This window comes from Telmatherina bonti (assembly GCF_933228915.1).
Source record: "Telmatherina bonti genome assembly, chromosome: 11".
Taxonomy (NCBI): domain Eukaryota; kingdom Metazoa; phylum Chordata; class Actinopteri; order Atheriniformes; family Telmatherinidae; genus Telmatherina; species Telmatherina bonti.
The window spans coordinates 4,095,034-4,116,602 of record NC_136629.1 but is presented as its reverse complement, the minus strand read 5'-3'; the positions used below and the strand labels follow the sequence as shown (position 1 = coordinate 4,116,602).

Here is a 21,569-nt window from a genome sequence, read left to right as displayed (position 1 = left end):
TGGACGTGGTCTACCTGTCCCTGCTGGTGGACCTGGTCTACCTGTCCCTGCTGGTGGATGTGGTCTACCTTTCCCTGCTGGTGGATGTGGTCTACCTGTCCCTGCTGGTGGACCTGGTCTACCTGTCCCTGCTGGTGGATGTGGTCTACCTGTCCCTGCTGGTGGATGTGGTCTACCTGTCCCTGCTGGTGGATGTGGTCTACCTGTCCCTGCTGGTGGACCTGGTCTACCTGTCCCTGCTGGTGGATGTGGTCTACCTGTCCCTGCTGGTGGATGTGGTCTACCTGTCCCTGCTGGTGGATGTGGTCTACCTGTCCCTGCTGGTGGATGTGGTCTACCTGTCCCTGCTGGTGGACGTGGTCTACCTGTCCCTGCTGGTGGACCTGGTCTACCTGTCCCTGCTGGTGGATGTGGTCTACCTGTCCCTGCTGGTGGATGTGGTCTACCTGTCCCTGCTGGAGGACGTGGTCTACCTGTCCCTGCTGGTGGATGTGGTCTACCTGTCCCTGCTGGTGGACCTGGTCTACCTGTCCCTGCTGGTGGACCTGGTCTACCTTTCCCTGCTGGTGGATGTGGTCTACCTGTCCCTGCTGGTGGACCTGGTCTACCTGTCCCTGCTGGTGGACGTGGTCTACCTGTCCCTGCTGGTGGACCTGGTCTACCTGTCCCTGCTGGTGGATGTGGTCTACCTGTCCCTGCTGGTGGATGTGGTCTACCTGTCCCTGCTGGTGGATGTGGTCTACCTGTCCCTGCTGGTGGACCTGGTCTACCTGTCCCTGCTGGAGGACCTGGTCTACCTGTCCCTGCTGGTGGACCTGGTCTACCTGTCCCTGCTGGAGGACCTGGTCTACCTTTCCCTGCTGGTGGATGTGGTCTACCTGTCCCTGCTGGTGGACCTGGTCTACCTGTCCCTGCTGGTGGACCTGGTCTACCTGTCCCTGCTGGTGGATGTGGTCTACCTGTCCCTGCTGGAGGACGTGGTCTACCTGTCCCTGCTGGTGGATGTGGTCTACCTGTCCCTGCTGGTGGACCTGGTCTACCTGTCCCTGCTGGTGGATGTGGTCTACCTGTCCCTGCTGGTGGACGTGGTCTACCTGTCCCTGCTGGTGGACCTGGTCTACCTGTCCCTGCTGGTGGATGTGGTCTACCTGTCCCTGCTGGTGGACCTGGTCTACCTGTCCCTGCTGGTGGATGTGGTCTACCTGTCCCTGCTGGTGGATGTGGTCTACCTGTCCCTGCTGGTGGATGTGGTCTACCTGTCCCTGCTGGTGGACCTGGTCTACCTGTCCCTGCTGGAGGACCTGGTCTACCTGTCCCTGCTGGTGGACCTGGTCTACCTGTCCCTGCTGGAGGACCTGGTCTACCTGTCCCTGCTGGTGGACCTGGTCTACCTGTCCCTGCTGGTGGATGTGGTCTACCTGTCCCTGCTGGTGGACCTGGTCTACCTGTCCCTGCTGGTGGATGTGGTCTACCTGTCCCTGCTGGTGGACCTGGTCTACCTGTCCCTGCTGGTGGATGTGGTCTACCTGTCCCTGCTGGTGGATGTGGTCTACCTGTCCCTGCTGGTGGATGTGGTCTACCTGTCCCTGCTGGTGGACCTGGTCTACCTGTCCCTGCTGGAGGACCTGGTCTACCTGTCCCTGCTGGTGGACCTGGTCTACCTGTCCCTGCTGGAGGACCTGGTCTACCTGTCCCTGCTGGTGGACCTGGTCTACCTGTCCCTGCTGGTGGATGTGGTCTACCTGTCCCTGCTGGTGGACCTGGTCTACCTGTCCCTGCTGGTGGACCTGGTCTACCTGTCCCTGCTGGTGGACCTGGTCTACCTGTCCCTGCTGGTGGACCTGGTCTACCTGTCCCTGCTGGTGGACCTGGTCTACCTGTCCCTGCTTGTGGACATAGTTTACCTGTCCCTGCTGGAGGACCTGGTCTACCTGTCCCTGCTTGTGGACATAGTTTACCTGTCCCTGCTGGTGGACAGGTGGGGTACAGGTGGGGTCCGCAGCCAGGTTCTCTGGACCATCTGCTTCCAGCGTCTCTGTGGACTCACCAGTTTCCCCACCAGCTTCTAATCTGTGGGAGTGGGCAGCGGCCCCCCCTTCCTCCCTGGTGAACGTCCTCCTCCTGTGGACGGCGATGTGTTTTCCCCTCCATCTTAATGTCTGACCACTTTATTTGTCCTTCCTGGAAGTGTCCGCTGGTCTGATGAGACGCCTGCTGACCTCCTCTGCCTTCCTGGCGGTGCTGATGTCCATCCCGTCTCCACCGGGTCACATAGTTTTACAACCTGGTCTGCTAGAATTTCTACATCACTTTCCAGAAAATTCCTCTTTTTGCTTTTTTCCCTGCTGAGCATCATGGAAATGAGATGGATTATTATTTATCATGGCGTTTCCTGATCTTTTATAGCCAACATGTGGGCGTGACAAGATGCTCCCTCACATGTACAAAATCTAGTGTTGATCCTGATTTTAAAGGAAACAGGTGTGGGACGTGCCGCTTTATCAATTGGGACAATTTTGTGCATTTGCTGTGTTCCCTACGTATGCCACCTGTAGTCATCGTACATACAGTTTTATGAGACCCTCGGTGAGGGTCAGCTGATAAAACATGAGCCAAAGACAGTTGGTATTATTTAGATTTATTTTGCTGGTAAAGAATGAACTGAACAGTATAGTGACCTCTGGATTTTGGGACATCTCCTGACTTCTTATTGCTCTGAATTCTTCCAGTGTTTAACAGATGAATTAGGATCATCAGCTGATCTGAAAGGACGTGATCATTCCACCGAGTGGAAAAGCTCCACATTCACACACCTCACTAATCACCAGCTATCTGCCTTCATTCCTTCAGAAAAACTAATATCTCCATCAGTCCTGAACATCTGTGTTTCTAATTAACCTTTTCTGAGCTTCGTCCCTCCATCCCGCTTTAATTAGCCTGCAGAAAATAACGAGCAGCTAATCAGAGAGGAAGGTCCGCCGGAGGAGCTGACGGTTTAACGTGACTCACACCACGAGCAGTTTTAATAAAAGTTGGCTGGACCAGCCAGATTTCCCCTCCTGCTCCTTCCACATCAACATGAACTTCATGTGTTCTTGTTTCGTTGTGAGGGTGACCAGACTCCATATTCTGTCCACAAAACGTTATGATGGAGGCTCACAAGGCTCTCATGGAGCTTCAGCAGCTCGCTGAGGTCATTTAACTTAGTTTCCATGTCACAGTCTGTTCTGGACTGTTTCTTGTCCTCCTGCTGACCAGGAGGCCCTGGACGCCCACCAGGAGGCCCTGGACCCCCACCTGGACCTGGACCCCCACCAGGAGGCCCTGGACCCCCACCTTGACCTGGACCCCCACCAGGAGCCCTCGTAATGCTCGTAATCATCAGTTCGTTTTAACAGGAAAACATAAAAACGTTCCATGAAATGCTTCATTTCCAGCCGGCCAAACCTTCCAGGATGACCTGCCGGCATCTGACGAGCAGCTGTTTGTTTGTTACCAGCAGGAAGAGATGAAGCCAACAGAGAAAAGCTACAGAGCCAAAGAAATGTGGGATCATTTCAGACTGCAACCAGAATAAACAGACTGTAAAACCGAGCCAACAGCAGCAGCTCTGCAGACAGCACCTGACGCTTCAGGCTCGAACAGCTGACTCCAGGTCAGGTACGTCATTCAGAGCTGAAATGAACACAGAAAGAGACGAGGCATCTCTGAACTGAAGCTGTTAAAGACCACATGCTGCTAACCGCAAGCCAGCGTTGTTGTTGGCTAAAACATTAACAGCAGCATGTTTACATTAGAAAGCCTGAGCATTTTACACACAGACAACAGAATGTATCGCATGCTGTTACAGCCAAAGTAAGATAGATTTTATATATATTTTAAACACCGTAACTCTTTGAGCGACGTAGCTTAAAAAATGAATAAAAATGAGAGCCGTATAAAAAGGATAAAACATGGATCTGTTGCTTACATGAGGAGCAGAAGCATCAGTCTGAAACGCAGCTCAGATATTTCAGGAACAAGGATTTTTTTAACATGAATATATATCTGGAATTCTCTTCAAATAGTATTAAATCTATAATTATTATGGCAGAACAGAAATGTTCTACAATGTTTAAACACTTAAATCTATTTATCATAAAGTTAAACTGAAGGAAAACCTTCATTTTATTTATTTGTCACATTTTTGATATTCTCTTTATTTCTCCTGTAATCAGATTACCAGGTGATGTCCTTACTGGTGAAATGTATTTTCCGTTGCCTTGTTTAAAGTCAGAATGAAGAGCAGCAGCTGCAAATGAAGCTGAAGGGAGCTGCAACAGAGTTCACTGTCGTATAGAAACATGTAATAGTTATTAGTAATAGTAATGACTGTAGAAAATACAGTTATTACTCTGCTCTGCCACAAGAGCATCAAAAAAACAAGGAAAAGGCTCATCTGGTTCATTTTTTGGTTATAGAACTGCAGAAATCGATTATTTAAAAAAATCGACAGCTGCAGTCCTGAAAAGTAGGAAAAGGCAGAGAAAATGGCGACGTTTCTCCAGATGTGTTGGTCCAGGTTGAGAGGCTGGATTCAGTGGGACGATCGTGGTCACATGCTTCCAGTTCGGCTAGAATGAACAGCAAGTCGGTTTGTTAGTTCAGCGTGAGGTGCGAGGCAGAGGAGGAGGAAGGCTGCATCATCATCTCCATACGTCCGGCTCTGAAGGACTCCTGGAACAACCACGCTGGGATGAAGTCATGATGACGGATGTATGATGTCACCACAGCTGATGACTTCCATTAAAATGACAAGTTAAATCTTTGTGTGTGTTTAACACACACACTTGATAAGTGTGTGATGCTGATGGTCTTGTAGTGACCCATGAAACTTGATAAAAGCAGCACACACACACACACACACATCCACCCCTCAGACGTGTTAAGTTGCTCAGTGTTACTAAGGAAACGTCTGTGAAGGACAAGCTGAGGATGATGATGATGAAGTCAGACATGTTGTGACAATACAACGAGCAAGGACACACACACACACACACTCACCTGACCACAACTGCCGAGCATCAACACACACACAAAACTCTGATCCGGAAGGACTCTGGTTTCAGACGGGATCATTCTGCTCGTTACTTCTGGTGTTTCTGACCCACCAAGCAAAAATAAATCTTCATCACAGGAGACTGATCAGGAAGAGCTGAGGACCTGATTATCAGCTCATGTTAACAAACCAAGACACGACCAATAAAACATTAACTTCTGTGGGTTAAAGATCCTGAAGATTCCTGCTTCTGCTCAGAACCAACCAGGAACTACAATCATCAGGTTCACCTTCTAGGACCGGCTCAGACCCCGTTGTTCTCCTGAACAGTCTTCATTCTTAGTGGTATGGAAACATCAGGATGGGAATCTCCTCTTCCATCTCATCAGGATGGGAATCTCCTCTTCCATCTCATCAGGATGGGAATCTCCTCTTCCATCTCATCAGGATGGGAATCTTCTCTTCCATCTCATCAGGATGGGAATCTTCTCCTCCATCTCACCAGGATGGGAATCTCCTCTTCCATCTCATCAGGATGGGAATCTTCTCTTCCATCTCATCAGGATGGGAATCTTCTCCTCCATCTCACCAGGATGGGAATCTCCTCTTCCATCTCATCAGGATGGGAATCTTCTCTTCCATCTCACCAGGATAGGAATCTCCTCTTCCATCTCATCAGGATGGGAATCTTCTCTTCCATCTCACCAGGATGGGAATCTTCTCTTCCATCTCACCAGGATGGGAATCTCCTCTTCCATCTCATCAGGATGGGAATCTTCTCTTCCATCTCATCAGGATGGGAATCTTCTCTTCCATCTCACCAGGATGGGAATCTCCTCTTCCATCTCATCAGGATGGGAATCTCCTCTTCCATCTCATCAGGATGGGAATCTTCTCTTCCATCTCATCAGGATGGGAATCTTCTCTTCCATCTCACCAGGATGGGAATCTCCTCTTCCATCTCATCAGGATGGGAATCTTCTCTTCCATCTCACCAGGATGGGAATCTTCTCTTCCATCTCACCAGGATGGGAATCTTCTCTTCCATCTCACCAGGATGGGAATCTTCTCTTCCATCTCACCAGGATGGGAATCTCCTCTTCCATCTCATCAGGATGGGAATCTTCTCTTCCATCTCATCAGGATGGGAATCTCCTCTTCCATCTCATCAGGATGGGAATCTTCTCTTCCATCTCATCAGGATGGGAATCTTCTCTGCCATCTCACCAGGATGGGAATCTTCTCTTCCATCTCACCAGGATGGGAATCTCCTCTTCCATCTCATCAGGATGGGAATCTTCTCTTCCATCTCATCAGGATGGGAATCTCCTCTTCCATCTCATCAGGATGGGAATCTTCTCTTCCATCTCACCAGGATGGGAATCTTCTCTTCCATCTCACCAGGATGGGAATCTTCTCTTCCATCTCACCAGGATGGGAATCTTCTCTTCCATCTCACCAGGATGGGAATCTCCTCTTCCATCTCATCAGGATGGGAATCTTCTCTTCCATATCATCAGGATGGGAATCTTCTCTTCCATCTCACCAGGATGGGAATCTTCTCTTCCATCTCACCAGGATGGGAATCTTCTCTTCCATCTCATCAGGATGGGAATCTCCTCTTCCATCTCAACAGGATGGGAATCTTCTCTTCCATCTCACCAGGATAGGAATCTCCTCTTCCATCTCATCAGGATGGGAATCTTCTCTTCCATCTCACCAGGATGGGAATCTTCTCTTCCATCTCACCAGGATGGGAATCTTCTCTTCCATATCATCAGGATGGGAATCTTCTCTTCCATCTCACCAGGATGGGAATCTCCTCTTCCATCTCATCAGGATGGGAATCTTCTCTTCCATCTCATCAGGATGGGAATCTTCTCTTCCATCTCATCAGGATGGGAATCTTCTCTGCCATCTCATCAGGATGGGAATCTTCTCTTCCATCTCATCAGGATGGGAATCTCCTCTTCCATCTCATCAGGATGGGAATCTTCTCTGCCATCTCACCAGGATGGGAATCTTCTCTTCCATCTCATCAGGATGGGAATCTTCTCTTCCATCTCATCAGGATGGGAATCTTCTCTTCCATCTCATCAGGATGGGAATCTCCTCTTCCATCTCATCAGGATGGGAATCTTCTCTGCCATCTCACCAGGATGGGAATCTTCTCTTCCATCTCACCAGGATGGGAATCTTCTCTTCCATCTCAACAGGATGGGAATCTCCTCTTCCATCTCATCAGGATGGGAATCTTCTCTGCCATCTCACCAGGATGGGAATCTTCTCTTCCATCTCACCAGGATGGGAATCTTCTCTTCCATCTCATCAGGATGGGAATCTTCTCTTCCATCTCATCAGGATGGGAATCTTCTCTTCCATATCATCAGGATGGGAATCTTCTCTTCCATATCATCAGGATGGGAATCTTCTCTTCCATCTCACCAGGATGGGAATCTTCTCTTCCATCTCACCAGGATAGGAATCTTTTCTTCCATCTCACCAGGATGGGAATCTTCTCCTCCATCTCACCAGGATGGGAATCTTCTCTTCCATCTCACCAGGATGGGAATCTTCTCTTCCATCTCACCATGATGGGAATATTCTCTTCTATCTCATCAGGATGGGAATCTTCTCTTCCATCTCACCAGGATGGGAATCTCCTCTTCCATCTCACCAGGATGGGAATCTCCTCTTCCATCTCATCAGGATGGGAATCTTCTCTTCCATCTCACCAGGATGGGAATCTTCTCTTCCATGTCACCAGGATGGGAATCTTCTCTTCCATGTCACCACGATGGGAATCTTCTCTTCCATCTCACCAGGATGGGAATCTTCTCTTCCATCTCACCAGGATGGGAATCTTCTCTTCCATCTCATCAGGATGGGAATCTTCTCTTCCATCTCACCAGGATGGGAATCTTCTCTGCCATCTCATCAGGATGGGAATCTTCTCTTCCATCTCATCAGGATGGGAATCTTCTCTTCCATCTCACCACGATGGGAATCTTCTCTTCCATCTCACCACGATGGGAATCTTCTCTTCCATCTCACCAGGATGGGAATCTCCTCTTCCATCTCACCAGGATGGGAATCTCCTCTTCCATCTCATCAGGATGGGAATCTTCTCTTCCATCTCACAAGGATGGGAATCTTCTCTTCCATGTCACCACGATGGGAATCTTCTCTTTCATCTCACCAGGATGGGAATCTTCTCTTCCATGTCACCACGATGGGAATCTTCTCTTCCATCTCACCAGGATGGGAATCTTCTCTTCCATCTCATCAGGATGGGAATCTTCTCTTCCATCTCATCAGGATGGGAATCTTCTCTGCCATCTCATCAGGATGGGAATCTTCTCTTCCATCTCACCAGGATGGGAATCTTCTCTGCCATCTCATCAGGATGGGAATCTTCTCTTCCATCTCATCAGGATGGGAATCTTCTCTGCCATCTCATCAGGATGGGAATCTTCTCTTCCATCTCACCAGGATGGGAATCTTCTCTGCCATCTCATCAGGATGGGAATCTTCTCTTCCATCTCACCACGATGGGAATCTTCTCTTCCATCTCACCACGATGGGAATCTTCGCTTCCATCTCATCAGGATGGGAATCTTCTCTTCCATCTCATCAGGATGGGAATCTCCTCTTCCATCTCACCACGATGGGAATGTCGAACTTCACGTCATTACGATTAGAATCACCTGCACAAACTCTGAGAGACGCTACGAACCAGCTTAGGCGTCCTGCAGCAGGCCAAAAACTACTGTCAGTGTTTTATTTTAGTTGGTTTGAAAAGAAAATGCAGACACTGCAAATTAATCAATAAAAACAGATGATGTCATCAGCAGTACATGACATCATCAGACTGTAAACACGCACACACACAAACACACACACTCACACACACACACACACACACACTGAGGACTGCCTCCACATCCAAACATCAGATCCTCATGTTCAGAGTTGCATCGTGTGTTTGATCAGCGCAGCAGAAAGGGGGCATGGCCTTCCTGATAACACTGAGCTCTGATTGGTCCACAGAGCTGTCACTTAAAGACTGAGGAAGTTGGTCTTATCCTGAAATCACAGAGTCAGGAATGTTTTAGTCAGGAATGTTTGCAGCTGGAATTTTGTGGGAAAACAGGAAACTCACACTTTACTAATCTGGATCGTCCAGATCTTTGTTCATCTGGTCAATTATACCTTCATGTCAGAGTCAGCACAGAAACACATACTAGCACACATCACATAGAAGCTTTTCTGGGATATAACACTCCCGTGTTAAAAACAGAAACTCGTCTGTGCGCTTCTGTGTTTTTGTAAAATTTCATGAGGAAAATGTTCTCCATTCGTTGGATTTTTGCTGCAAGGACAGAAACGTCTCAGCAGATTAAATCCAGCCCGTTGACACAAGCGTGGCGGTTATGAAGCATTCTGCTCACCACAGCAAGGCGCCACACATCATATTAGCCACATCATGAGCCCTCTGAATATATAGCTGACCCAGATGTAGTTACAGACATGTCTGAACGTAATCACACTTTCTCTGCACATCCCCATGGTGTTAAACGTCATCTGAAAGTCAGACATCATTATGTTTTTTCCTGTCTGTAAAGCGTCCTGAGATGGCATTGCCATGATTTGACACTATATAAATAAGGTTGAATTGAATTGAACATCATTGACGAGACTTTGTCAGGCTGGAAGTTCATAGGCTGATAAATGATGAGAAGACTGATCATAAAGTAACAGGAGCAACTGCAGAGGAAGAGCTGCATCATCTTTCTGAATTCTGAGACTGTGGAAAACTGGGAGTTCATTCAGCTTCTGAACTGACTGTGTTTACACCTGGACCCAGGATGAGACCAAATGATGAATGGCTTCTGATCCAAACATTCGGTCTGGTGCTGGTTCAAACAAAAAAACCTTCAATACTAAGACTTTTCTACCAGCCTTCCTCTTTGTCATCCTCATCCGACTTCCTGATCTGTTTTTCCATCTCCAAGTGGCAAACAGGGTCTAGCATCAGTTACCGAGGTGATCAGCAGGTTCAAACAGAGCCCATTTCATGACCCGGGAAACTCAGACTTTCCTCTCACGAAGCCACCGATCTGGCTAATGTTTGTCTGTCTGTGGGAGCCAGATAACTCCCACTGAAAGCTTCGCTGACAGAACGTCTGAGAGTCAAACCATCCGCTCAGCTCATGTTGACAGCAGAGAGCGTCCACAGACGCAGGAAACTGTTACGCAACCAAAATCTATCTGAGCGGTAACTACAGGTACAGGTGGAAACAACCCTGATGCCCACTGTCCTGCATATTTTAGACCTCTACCTGCTCCGACACACCTGACCCTAATGAGTCGTTGTGCTTAGCTTTAACCCTTTGAATCGGGTGCTGCTGAAAGGAAACATCTCAAACCTGCACAACCCTGTGGTCTGGGGGACCAGGGTTGATCTAATCAGTTTTCATTTTGTTCACATACATGTGAAACAAAAATGCTCTGAATCCCTTGAAGACTTCATGATTGTTAATCCAAACATCGGATCCATCCTGAAGAACTTTTCTGCGGATGTGAGGTCTGGTGCAGCTGAACCTGATCACATGATGAATATTTGTGTTAAAAAGTCTGGATTCTGCACTTTACAGGAAACATCCAGGCTTTTTTCACCAACTGACTCGGTTTCCTGAGGTATTCTGAAACATCTGCATCATCATCTTCCATTTAGTAATGTTACAAACACGGAGTCAAGACAGCCACATATCCCAACAATGCCAGAAAAAGACATCTATCTGTAATATATCCTCCCCACTGCGAACTTTGGCATTCTGGATTCAGCACAGACCGCGTAGGCTGGATGCTGAGGGAGGTGAGGTCATGTGGTGCAGCTCTCATCACCATCCTTTTGAAAGTTAATGATGGACTGCATCACCACGGGATGACGTGCAGCCATGTTGTTTATGTTGCCCTCCTGGCACCAACAAAGCTTCGCCTCCATCCATCCACCTTCTGAGCAAGCTTCACCTCCCTGGTGAAGTCAGGGGTCCACCAGGCTGGTGGTGGTTCTACATCCACCTCCCTGGTGGAGTCATGGGTCCACCAGGCTGGTGGTGGTTCTACATCCACCAGCGGAAGAGAACCCATCGACTGCAAAGTCAGATGGGACAGGTGAGTTTGGATTTTACCGCCTGACACAAACTCTGCCAGCCTTCCAGACCAGACCAGAGCACAGCTGATCTGTACAGGATCAGACAAAGTCACACCTGACTCAAACTAATAACACATTATGCAGATCTTTATTGGCTGTTGGGTCCATTTAATGGAAGCCAGGTGTGTTGGAGCAGGGAGACATGGAAAACCTGCAAGACAGTGGGCTGACTCTGGACACGCCTGCTTTACAAGCTTCGCCTCGTGAAGAGAAAATGGAGATAAAGTCAGAAGAAAGAAACGAAAAACTGACACACTAAAACCCAGAGAAACACAAAAATACCAACTTGACCACAAACCACAAGAAAGATCCAAATACGAGTGAGAGTCACACATCTCATCGGATTACAGATTTAGTCTCCGATGGTCCGAGGATATTCCTGTTGTCTGAGAGGGAGAGGGTCCTTTGCGTTTCTTTTCTGGGTCCCTGTTGTTTCATAATCTGTCAATCCATTTAAGGGTTCCATGTCTCTAAGGTTCAGGTTGGCCGTATGTTGGGTTCAGAACTGCAAAATCAGATGTTTTCTGTGTTTTAACGCCTGATTCAGTTCAGATGTTTTACACTGACATTTAATGGCCGTTGGATCCATTTAAAGGCATTCAAAGAACTGAAAATAATTAAAAACTAAACTGAAGCTCGGCTACATTATGTCAGAACAACGTCTCACAAACACACAAGCACCAACCTCTGTGTGTGTGTGTCTGCTTTTCATTAATAAGTCTTGAAAGCTTCCCACGGCACAGCCGACTGAACCACTGCATCACATGACATCCATACACTGTGCATGCGTCTGTGTGTGTGTGTGTGTGTTTTTGTGTGTGTGTGTGTGTGTGCGTGTGTGTGTGTGGGGGGGGGGTGTGTGTGTGTGTGTGTGCGTGTGTGTGTGTGCATGCGTGTGTGCATGCTGCCTCTTACACAACAGGTGTCACAGAGCTGATTGAGGTCAACTACAGTATGTCACACACAAACACGATGACTTGCTCTGACACCTCCGACCACCGGACGATAAGAAAAATGTGCTGCAGGATGAGAGGGAGCGACCAGACCAAGATGGTGGTTTTAGAAACCTTATACGAGGATATGGTGCACCAAAACTAGCTTAAATACTGCCCAATGTGTGAAAAGGAAACATGTTAGCTTAAGGCTAAGGTCCATGGAAAATACTACTTGTAGGCTAGCGGTTAGCATGTGCAAGCTAACTAAAGGGGTTAAAACAACTTCGTCCATCAACAAATGTTTACCTTGACAATATTATCTATGTTCAGTTGTTGACTAGAATACTTGCAGGAAAACATGTTCTGGCCATAAAAGACAACATAAAAGACACTTTGATCATTATTCTGACTAAACTGACAACGGTAAGTCTGAACAGACTTCTTCACTGACAGAAATCTTACCTCTAGAGAGCTGCTTTTCTTGATTTTCCAGCAATGGAACAATTAAGTTAAACCATGAAGTTGAAAATAACATAATTTTTTACATGTTTAAGATTTTTGTCACATTAAGATTTATTTTTGATACAATCAGAAATACACAAGGACTTCATACTGATCTGACCGCTTGTATTCATTGAAGAAAGTAGCAATGTGCAGAAACTTGAGGATGCAACACATTGCAATGCATCGCTGAACGGAATCAAAGACAAGATTCTATGCTTTATTATGCAGTATATTGTGCAGAAGGGTGGATTGCCCTCTCCGGGTCGGGAGTCAGGTCCTGCCTCAAGTGGAGGAGTTTAAATATCTCGGGGTCTTGTTCAAGAGTGAGGGAAGGATGGAGCGTGAGATGGACAGACGGATCGGTGCGGCGTCTGCAGTAATGCGGACTCTGCGCCGGTCTGTCGTGGTGAAGAAGGAGCTGAACCAGAAGGCGAAGCTCTCCATTTACCAGTCGATCTACGTTCCTACCCTCACCTATGGTCATGAGCTGTGGGTCGTGACCGAAAGAACGAGATCTCGTATACAGGCGGCTGAAATGAGTTTCCTCCGCAGGGTGGCCGGGCTCTCCCTTAGAGATAGGGTGAGGAGCTCGGTCATCCGGGAGGAGATCAGAGTAGAGCCGCTGCTCCTCCGCATCGAGAGGAACCAGTTGAGGTGGCTCGGGCATCTGGTCAGGATGCCTCCTGGACCTCCCTGGTGAGGTGTTCCAGGCACGTCCCTCTGGGAGGAGACCCCGGGGAAGACCCAGGACACGCTGGAGGGATTATATCTCTCGGCTGGCCTGGGAACGCCTCGGGATCCCCCCGCAGAGTTGGCAAATGTGGCTGGGGAGAGGGAAGTCTGGGCTTCCCTGCTTAGGCTGCTGCCCCCGCGACCCGACCCCGGATAAGCAGCATGAAGATGGATGAATGGATGAAGTGGATGCTAGTGCAGCATTACAAAACAGCTGCACCTGCCGGTCAGACGGGGGATGAGCAGCCTCTGCTACCGTAGCATCCTCCTCATTAACATTTATTTTGGTCTGGAAAACAAAAAAGTAAGATGGCAAGTTACAATTTATGAACAGCCAAGGTTTCCAGGTTTGTGGAGAAGGTTGCAAGTGGCGATATGCAATAGTGATACAGTTACCTCAGTAACACAATCAGCATCAGTCACCATGGTTACGTGTTCAACACCTGTTACCATGGTAATGTGTTGAAAAGAGGCTGAAATCTGTGTTAAAGGATTTCGGAGAGTCCTTGAGAAAAACTTGGAATGAAAAATCTGTCATGATTCATGTTGATCCAGAAGTTTTCATGTTTTACAGTCTCCAGGCTCACACGTCAAGTCGTTTATCTTCATCCTTTAAAATGTCTCCATAGTTACGAGGTTGCAACGCAGCATCTCTGGTTCAGTTCTTCATTGTTTTCATTGGACCAGGTGAAAAACTGTGATGATCTTCCTGTTTTAGACGTCTCAGCTGGTCAGTACACACTTTCTTTTCCTCCTGAGCGTCACCTTTGCCTTCACTCCTCCTCTGCTTTTTTAAGTTAGCACTTCTGTTTTTTCTCTCTCTGCATCTGGACGAAGCTTTCTAACTCTCTTCAACACCGGATTACACTGATTAGAGGTGATGCTGGGTAATAGCGTATTACAAACATGTCTGGCAGCGAAGGAATGTGAAGACTTTCCTCTGTGCAGAAATCCTCTTTGAGCTCCATGTTATCCATAAATGGGAATTTCAAGTTTTCTACTTATTTGCTTTGTTTTAGCACTGTGAAGATCCTGAACAACAAAACACAGCGAGCTGCGGCTCACACTTTTATTTCAAGTAAATAAATCATTTTAGACTATTTATTCTCTTAATCTTCAGAGAACTTGAAAGCACCACATGGACTTTGTGATGATGATGATGATGATGATCCATCATCTCCAATTAAACTCTAGTTTGCATAAATCTTTTAGACAACACATTACATATAAAATCCACATTTGTCCACAGAAAGAACGAACCCCAGTTAAACATACTGGTCCAGGTTTCTCTGGATGAAGAGTCCTGATCCATTTCTGACCCAGTGAAACCAGATCAGTTTCACGTGCAGCAGCTTCACATCTGTTGTCTTCATCCAGATCACAGCAGCCAATAAAAACTGATCAGCTGAGCCAGAGAAGAAACTGGGCCAATCGCTTTTCATCAATTAACTGAAGCTGATTAAACAAAGAAAAAACAGCGAGATGACCCAACCACCACACTGGACTGTCTGGCAGATACTACAGAGCATAAACTAACCATGGACACTGTCTTTTCCTCCAGTTATGACTGACAGTGAAGTAACCGCGGATACTGGGTTGTCCCACGGTTATGACTGACAGTGAAGTAACCGCGGATACTGGGTTGTCCCACGGTTATGACTGACAGTGAAGTCACCGCGGATACTGGGTTGTCCCACGGTTATGACTGACAGTGAAGTCACCGCGGATACTGGGTTGTCCCACGGTTATGACTGACAGTGAAGTCACCGCGGATACTGGGTTGTCCCACGGTTATGACTGACAGTGAAGTCACCGCGGATACTGGGTTGTCCCACGGTTATGACTGACAGTGAAGTCACCGCGGATACTGGGTTGTCCCACGGTTATGACTGACAGTGAAGTCACCGCGGATACTGGGTTGTCCCACGGTTATGACTGACAGTGAAGTGTGAAGCAGCTTCCGGAAACATCTGTCTGAAAGCCACATCTGGCTGTGAAAGGTCTTCTCCTCCTCTGCAGTAGCAGCAGGCTCCAGAACCGTGGATCCAGCTGGATTATGAGCGGGCTTTTGAAGCTGACCCGTCCCTGAACTCATCGGGACTTTATTACACAGATTTTAGGACACCAGGGTCCTTTGGTGTTTGAAAAACACCAGTTTCAGCCAGGAAGGATTATTTTCTGATTACCGGCGTGAGCAGAGCTTTAGCGTCTGGGTGTGACTTGTTCCCACGTCCTCCGTGGACCCAAAACGACTCATGTTGAATTTCAGGAGCTGCTGAAAAAGAGCCTGTTCAGTTTAGGAAATAAAAACCATCTCAGTTAGAAACCTACGGTGGCTCTAATGGACCAAAAACCTTCTGAAGTCTAGCTGCCTCTTCTGTTGTTGCTTTTGTTTTCTTAATCCAGAAATGAAATTTACAGTAGGGCTGTAAAAACTGCTCATTAAAATGAAAAGAATTCTAAATGAACCTTCATTCATTCATTATCGCCGAGTCCGATGAAGGGAAGCTGCGGCCTCTCCCAGCAGTCGCTGTGTGAAAGGCGGGGCACACCCTGGACAGCTCGCCGGTCCATCGCAGGCAGCTGAATGAACATGTTGCAGTAAATCTGCATCCATAAATGATGATAATAAAGTCTGATCAGTTGGAGCTCTGATGCTCAGCGCAGAAAGGAGGAAGTTTCTCTCCATACGACATAAAAACAGAAAGTTTCCTTCTGGAGAACATTTACAGACTCAGCAGCAATCAGACGACATGAGGACCACATGGAGGCGACAGTCTGGTCCTCAGAGTCCACATCAGGTACGTGAACCATGATCTGGTCCACAGGGTGTTGAAGAAGGAAGACGATAAAGTGACGATTTTATGCAGAAGATGCAAACGTCCTCCTATACGAAGCTGAAAAGCTTCGAGGATGGAGTTTAAACTTCTCCTCCTCCATGACCAAGCTCCGTTATCCATCCAAGTTCCCAACAGAGCACTTTGCTCTCAGACTGCAGGTCTACCTGTGGTTCCAGAGTCTCTAAGGGATGACGATGGGAGGAAGAACCACATCTCCCAGTCTGACTGCCTCTCTGCCTGTAGGATCAGGTTGTGCCTTAGTGATGCTGGCAGGTTGAGACGGCTGAGGGATGTCCCATGATGCCTCTTCATCTCTCTGCTCCTCATCTTCCATGTATAAATATATGACAGAACTCTTTCCGCAGGTCTTCCTGAATAGAAGCTGCTGTACATGTAGATCTGTCTTTCCTGTCCTCTCCACCCCAACCAGTCCAGGCAGATGGCCCCCCTGACCCGGGTTCTGCTGGAGGTTTTCTTCCTGTTTTTCCTTCCTACTGTCGCCTCATGCAGCTCAGGATGGGGATCCAAGTCAAGACTGCAGGTTATAGATTATGGCTCCAGTCGAAGTGTCTGTAAAATACATCGTTGAGAAGTTCATATAAAGCTGAATATGTTCCTCCTCATGTGTCGCCAGCTCTGTTTTTATCTTTCCATCTTATTAAACTTTCATCTGTTTGTGAAAACAACCGATTATATCTGCAATAAAAAGGATTTTCTGTTCTGGTTCTGATTTTTGTCAGTCCTGGAGTCCTGCAAGAGTCCCGAGTTTCCCTGCTGCAACACGTCGGACATAATTAGCAAACATGTGCAGAGTTTGACATGAAACTCTGCACACGTCCCACACGGTTTCAACATATTTTTGTTCCACGCTGAAGCTTTAAAGCCTCCAGTCAATGGAAAGTTAGAGTGTGTGTGTGTGTGTGTGTGTGTGTGTGTGTGTGGGTGGGTGGGGGTGGAATATCCGGTTTACAAAGCCACACACACACCGATCAATGCAGTGTTTACAGATCCATCGATGGTTGTTCTGAGAATGCTCGTCGATACGTATACATGCAGCAGCTGACCTACACACACACACACACACACACACACACACACACACACACACACACACACACACACACACACACACACACACACACTGCATTCATCTGGCCTGCACCTGAACCAGTTTACTCCACACACACACACACATGCAAACAAAATGCAGATCCAGAAAAACACACAAAAAACGTTGCTGTCTCCTCGTTCTTCTCTACTGTCTCTGAAGGTCTGGGTCCTCCTCCGAGAGCCAGAACCTGAGTCAGAACCAGAGTCTACGGACCTAGGGCTGCAAGATTCTGGATAAAATGAGAATCACCATTTTTCTGCTTGGAACTGAGATCACGATTCTCTCACGATTATTTTCCAATATAAATATTAATTACAGGTATTACCGGCTTTGCAACAGCTGACACTGAACATAAAAACAATAAATGTCTCTCTTGTCTTCTCTTCCACACACAGCCTCTGAATCATTTTAATAGTAACATTTATTAACAATATTTTTCTGTGCATAAGGTGATGAGAGGTAGGTATGTTTCTTAAAATATAAACAGGAGGGTTGGACATGAAGCTAGAAATTTCACACAACAGTCCTTTGGTTAAATTTGATATTCTGACGTTTAACAATGGAGGACAAAAGTGATTTATGCAATGTGGGTCGAAAGGGATTCAAAACCTACTTTTTTAAAGTGATAGCCTATTTCAATGGCAAAATAAAAAAATAAAAATAAAAAGCCCAACAGAATAGAGTTTATTCATAGAACTAAACATATTTAGGGTGGTTTTAACTCACCTTTTGTTTCTCCCACAACATTATTTCTCCCTCCTTCAACATCCTTTACATTACACGCATATGGCTATTTATGCAAATTAGGCGATGACGTCATTCAGTGACTTCTAGCGACTTTTAGAACAGCCAATAGCTGCTTTCTTTACTTAGGACCAGCAAAGTGACCCAAAAGAGACACTTTGGCAGAGTTACTTTGTTTTGTTGTTGCTTGTTTGTTTGTTTTCAGTAGTTTTCTTACTTTTGGTTTGTTTTTAGCCAAAGTAAAACATGAACATATGTTGGCAAAAACATAACTTTTTAAACTCCTTACTGGACAGACAGTTTAAACTGGACATTAACAATCTAAATGGACCAAACAGAGACAACAGAATCCAGACAGAAATTTCCCTCTTTTAGGAACAAGATCATCAGTTTGGGTCGGCTGCTCATCTTTTAGAGAATTATCCTCTGAAACACGTCTGCTACCGTCTTCCTCCATGTTTATGTATCGCAGCGTGCCGTAAAGCACATCTAGACGTAAAATACTGCAGTAAAGCAGTTTATTGTGGCGTAAACGATAGAGCCTCGTATGAAACGAGACGTCTTCTATCGTCCAGACGACGTATATCCTCATATCGCCCAGTCCTACTCATGAGAAGATTTTTCTCATAACTTTAAGTCGTCTCCGGGAACTGTTCTCCAGGATCCTTGAAGGACTTTCCAAAACTCTTCTTTGGACGTTTCTGCTTTTTGTTTTGTTCTCAGTCCCGATGATCCACACTAGAGGGACACCTCCATCGGACCCGTTGAGGTTCTGGTTCTGGGGGGGATCTGTCCCTCCATTGGACCCGTTGAGGTTCTGGTTCTGGGGAGGATCTGTCCCTCCATTGGACCCGCTGAGGTTCTGGTTCTGGGGAGGATCTGTCCCTCCATTGGACCCGCTGAGGTTCTGGTTCTGGGGAGGATCTGTCCCTCCATTGGACCCGCTGAGGTCCTGGTTCTGGGAGGATCTGTCCCTCCATTGGACCCGCTGAGGTCCTGGTTCTGGGAGGATCTGTCCCTCCATTGGACCCGCTGAGGTCCTGGTTCTGGGAGGATCTGTCCCTCCATTGGACCCGCTGAGGTCCTGGTTCTGGGAGGATCTGTCCCTCCATTGGACCCGCTGAGGTCCTGGTTCTGGGAGGATCTGTCCCTCCATTGGACCCGCTGAGGTTCTGGTTCTGGGGAGGATCTGTCCCTCCATTGGACCCGCTGAGGTCCTGGTTCTGGGAGGATCTGTCCCTCCATTGGACCCGCTGAGGTCCTGGTTCTGGGAGGATCTGTCCCTCCATTGGACCCGCTGAGGTCCTGGTTCTGGGAGGATCTGTCCCTCCATTGGACCCGCTGAGGTTCTGGTTCTGGGGAGGATCTGTCCCTCCATTGGACCCGCTGAGGTCCTGGTTCTGGGAGGATCTGTCCCTCCATTGGACCCGCTGAGGTCCTGGTTCTGGGAGGATCTGTCCCTCCATTGGACCCGCTGAGGTCCTGGTTCTGGGAGGATCTGTCCCTCCATTGGACCCGCTGAGGTTCTGGTTCTGGGGAGGATCTGTCCCTCCATTGGACCCGCTGAGGTCCTGGTTCTGGGAGGATCTGTCCCTCCATTGGATCCGCTGAGGTCCTGGTTCTGGGAGGATCTGTCCCTCCATTGGACCCATTTCCACTGATCTTCAGTCCAGTTCTCCGGTCATGTGACCTCTGCCGTTTCTGGCTTCTTGACAGCCACGTTTCCATGGAGACCATTTCTGATGAAGTTTCAGTCAACAGTGGATGGATCAGCTGAAGGTCCAGATGTGTCTGTCAGGTCCTGGTTCAGGTTTTTGCTGGCTTTCAGATCCAGATCCTTGTCATGTCTTCCACGTATTTCTGCCTCCATGCTGAGAAATGCTAACGGCTAACAGCTAGCAGGGAATCAGCTTGTTGCTGCTATCTTCCTGCTTTCTGTCTGATCTTTGCTGCTTTTCACACATGAAACTAAAGAAACGAGAACAAACGATACATCGTCATGACAAAGAAGCTAAAGATCCAGTTTAAACTGGTTCTTGCTAAGTTGTTGAAGAAGTTTATTGTCATGTGCAGTTTGTAGTGAGATGTAACAGACCTTTGACACTGCAGGTGTTCCGGGAAAACTCAAACTAAGCTCCAAGCAATAAAACACAAGAAGGGAACCTGCAGGAATGTAAATCACAGCTGTTGTAGAATGAAAACTTCTTCATGAATGTTGGCTTAGCGTCCTCCAGATAGCAGGCGGGAGGAACCAGTCTGAATTGTCTGGACTTTAAGACGCTCTACCTGGACGGCAGCTTTGCTGTCTGATGCAACGCTGCTTCATCCTTTGATTCAGGAGCCTGAAGGATCCAGCTCAGTAAAAGGTCCAGGAACCAGAACTGGACTGGACAAGAGAGAAAAAGCAGGAAAACCTGGAAAGACCGTCAGAAAGCCGAAGACCGATTGATGAAGACCTGACATGAAGACACGAGGACCGGATCAGGACCGTGGATCAGAACTTTTTAGCAGGCTGCGTTCATCATAACCTTTCCATTACTTTGATTTGACTCATTTAGGCTCAAATTCCTCTGAAAGGGACTCAAACAGAGGAATGGTTTATTTCTGCTCTGATGTTCTCTTTCAGTGCAGCCAGGCTGAATCAGGTCACTGCATCGGATCGATACCTGCTTCTATCACATGTGATCAGATCCGATCAGCAGTCCCCTCTGCTCCAGCAGCAGCACCACATCCAGGTGGAGGATGTTCAGGTGTGGGCCTCCTCTGCTCCGCCAGGTAGAGGCACAAACACGCACATCCACACCTGGCACTGCCGGTATTCTGTGTGCGCGTGCGTGTGGAGGTGGAAAAGAGAAAGTTCCTACCGTGTGTGTGTTCGCGGCGGGAAGTTGGAGCTCCGCGAGCCGGTCTGCTTCCACAGCCGAGCTGTTGTCCCTCCACGCGGATCCCGCAAGAAGCGCCACAGTGTCGGTGCCGCGCGCCGCCGTGCAGTTCGCCTCGTGCTCGCTGCAGGACGCGTTGCTGTGCCGCGCGCTCCTCCCGCCGTCCATCGTCCCTCCTCTGAACTCGCTCCTCCTCGCGCGCTCTGCCTGCCCAGGGAAGGAGAGAGAGGCTGACAGCTGTCACCATGACAACAGATGGGGCAGGAACGGATGTGAGGCACACCTGTCCTCCTCATCGCTCCTGTCACCATGACAACAGATGGGGCAGGAACGGATGTGAGGCACACCTGTCCAAGCAGAGGACAGGTGTCCTGACTCCTGAATGATTCTGGACATTTGAGAAGTTTTATGATCTATTTGTGGGGTGGCTGTGGCCAGACAGCAGGGGGTGGGGGTGGGGGTTGCAGCATTTACCCGGACAACCTGGACCGATCTCGTTCCTGTCTGTCCACATTTAACGTGCTGGTTAGTCATACAGAACAGTGTTTTTCAACCATTTTTGAGCC

At 47.9% G+C, this 21,569-nt stretch overlaps 1 protein-coding gene across 1 annotated transcript in view; it reads right to left on the bottom strand.

Moving 5' to 3' along the window:
* LOC306762817 (melanopsin-A-like) overlaps positions 1-21,153 on the bottom strand; it is a gene marked incomplete at its 3' end in the record, with an annotated part of 64,043 nt that extends 42,890 nt beyond the window's left edge. Inside the window, exon 1 of the mRNA XM_079249440.1 lies at positions 20,986-21,153. The remainder of the gene's footprint in view (positions 1-20,985) is intronic.
* Between the last annotated feature and the right edge of the window lie 416 nt (positions 21,154-21,569).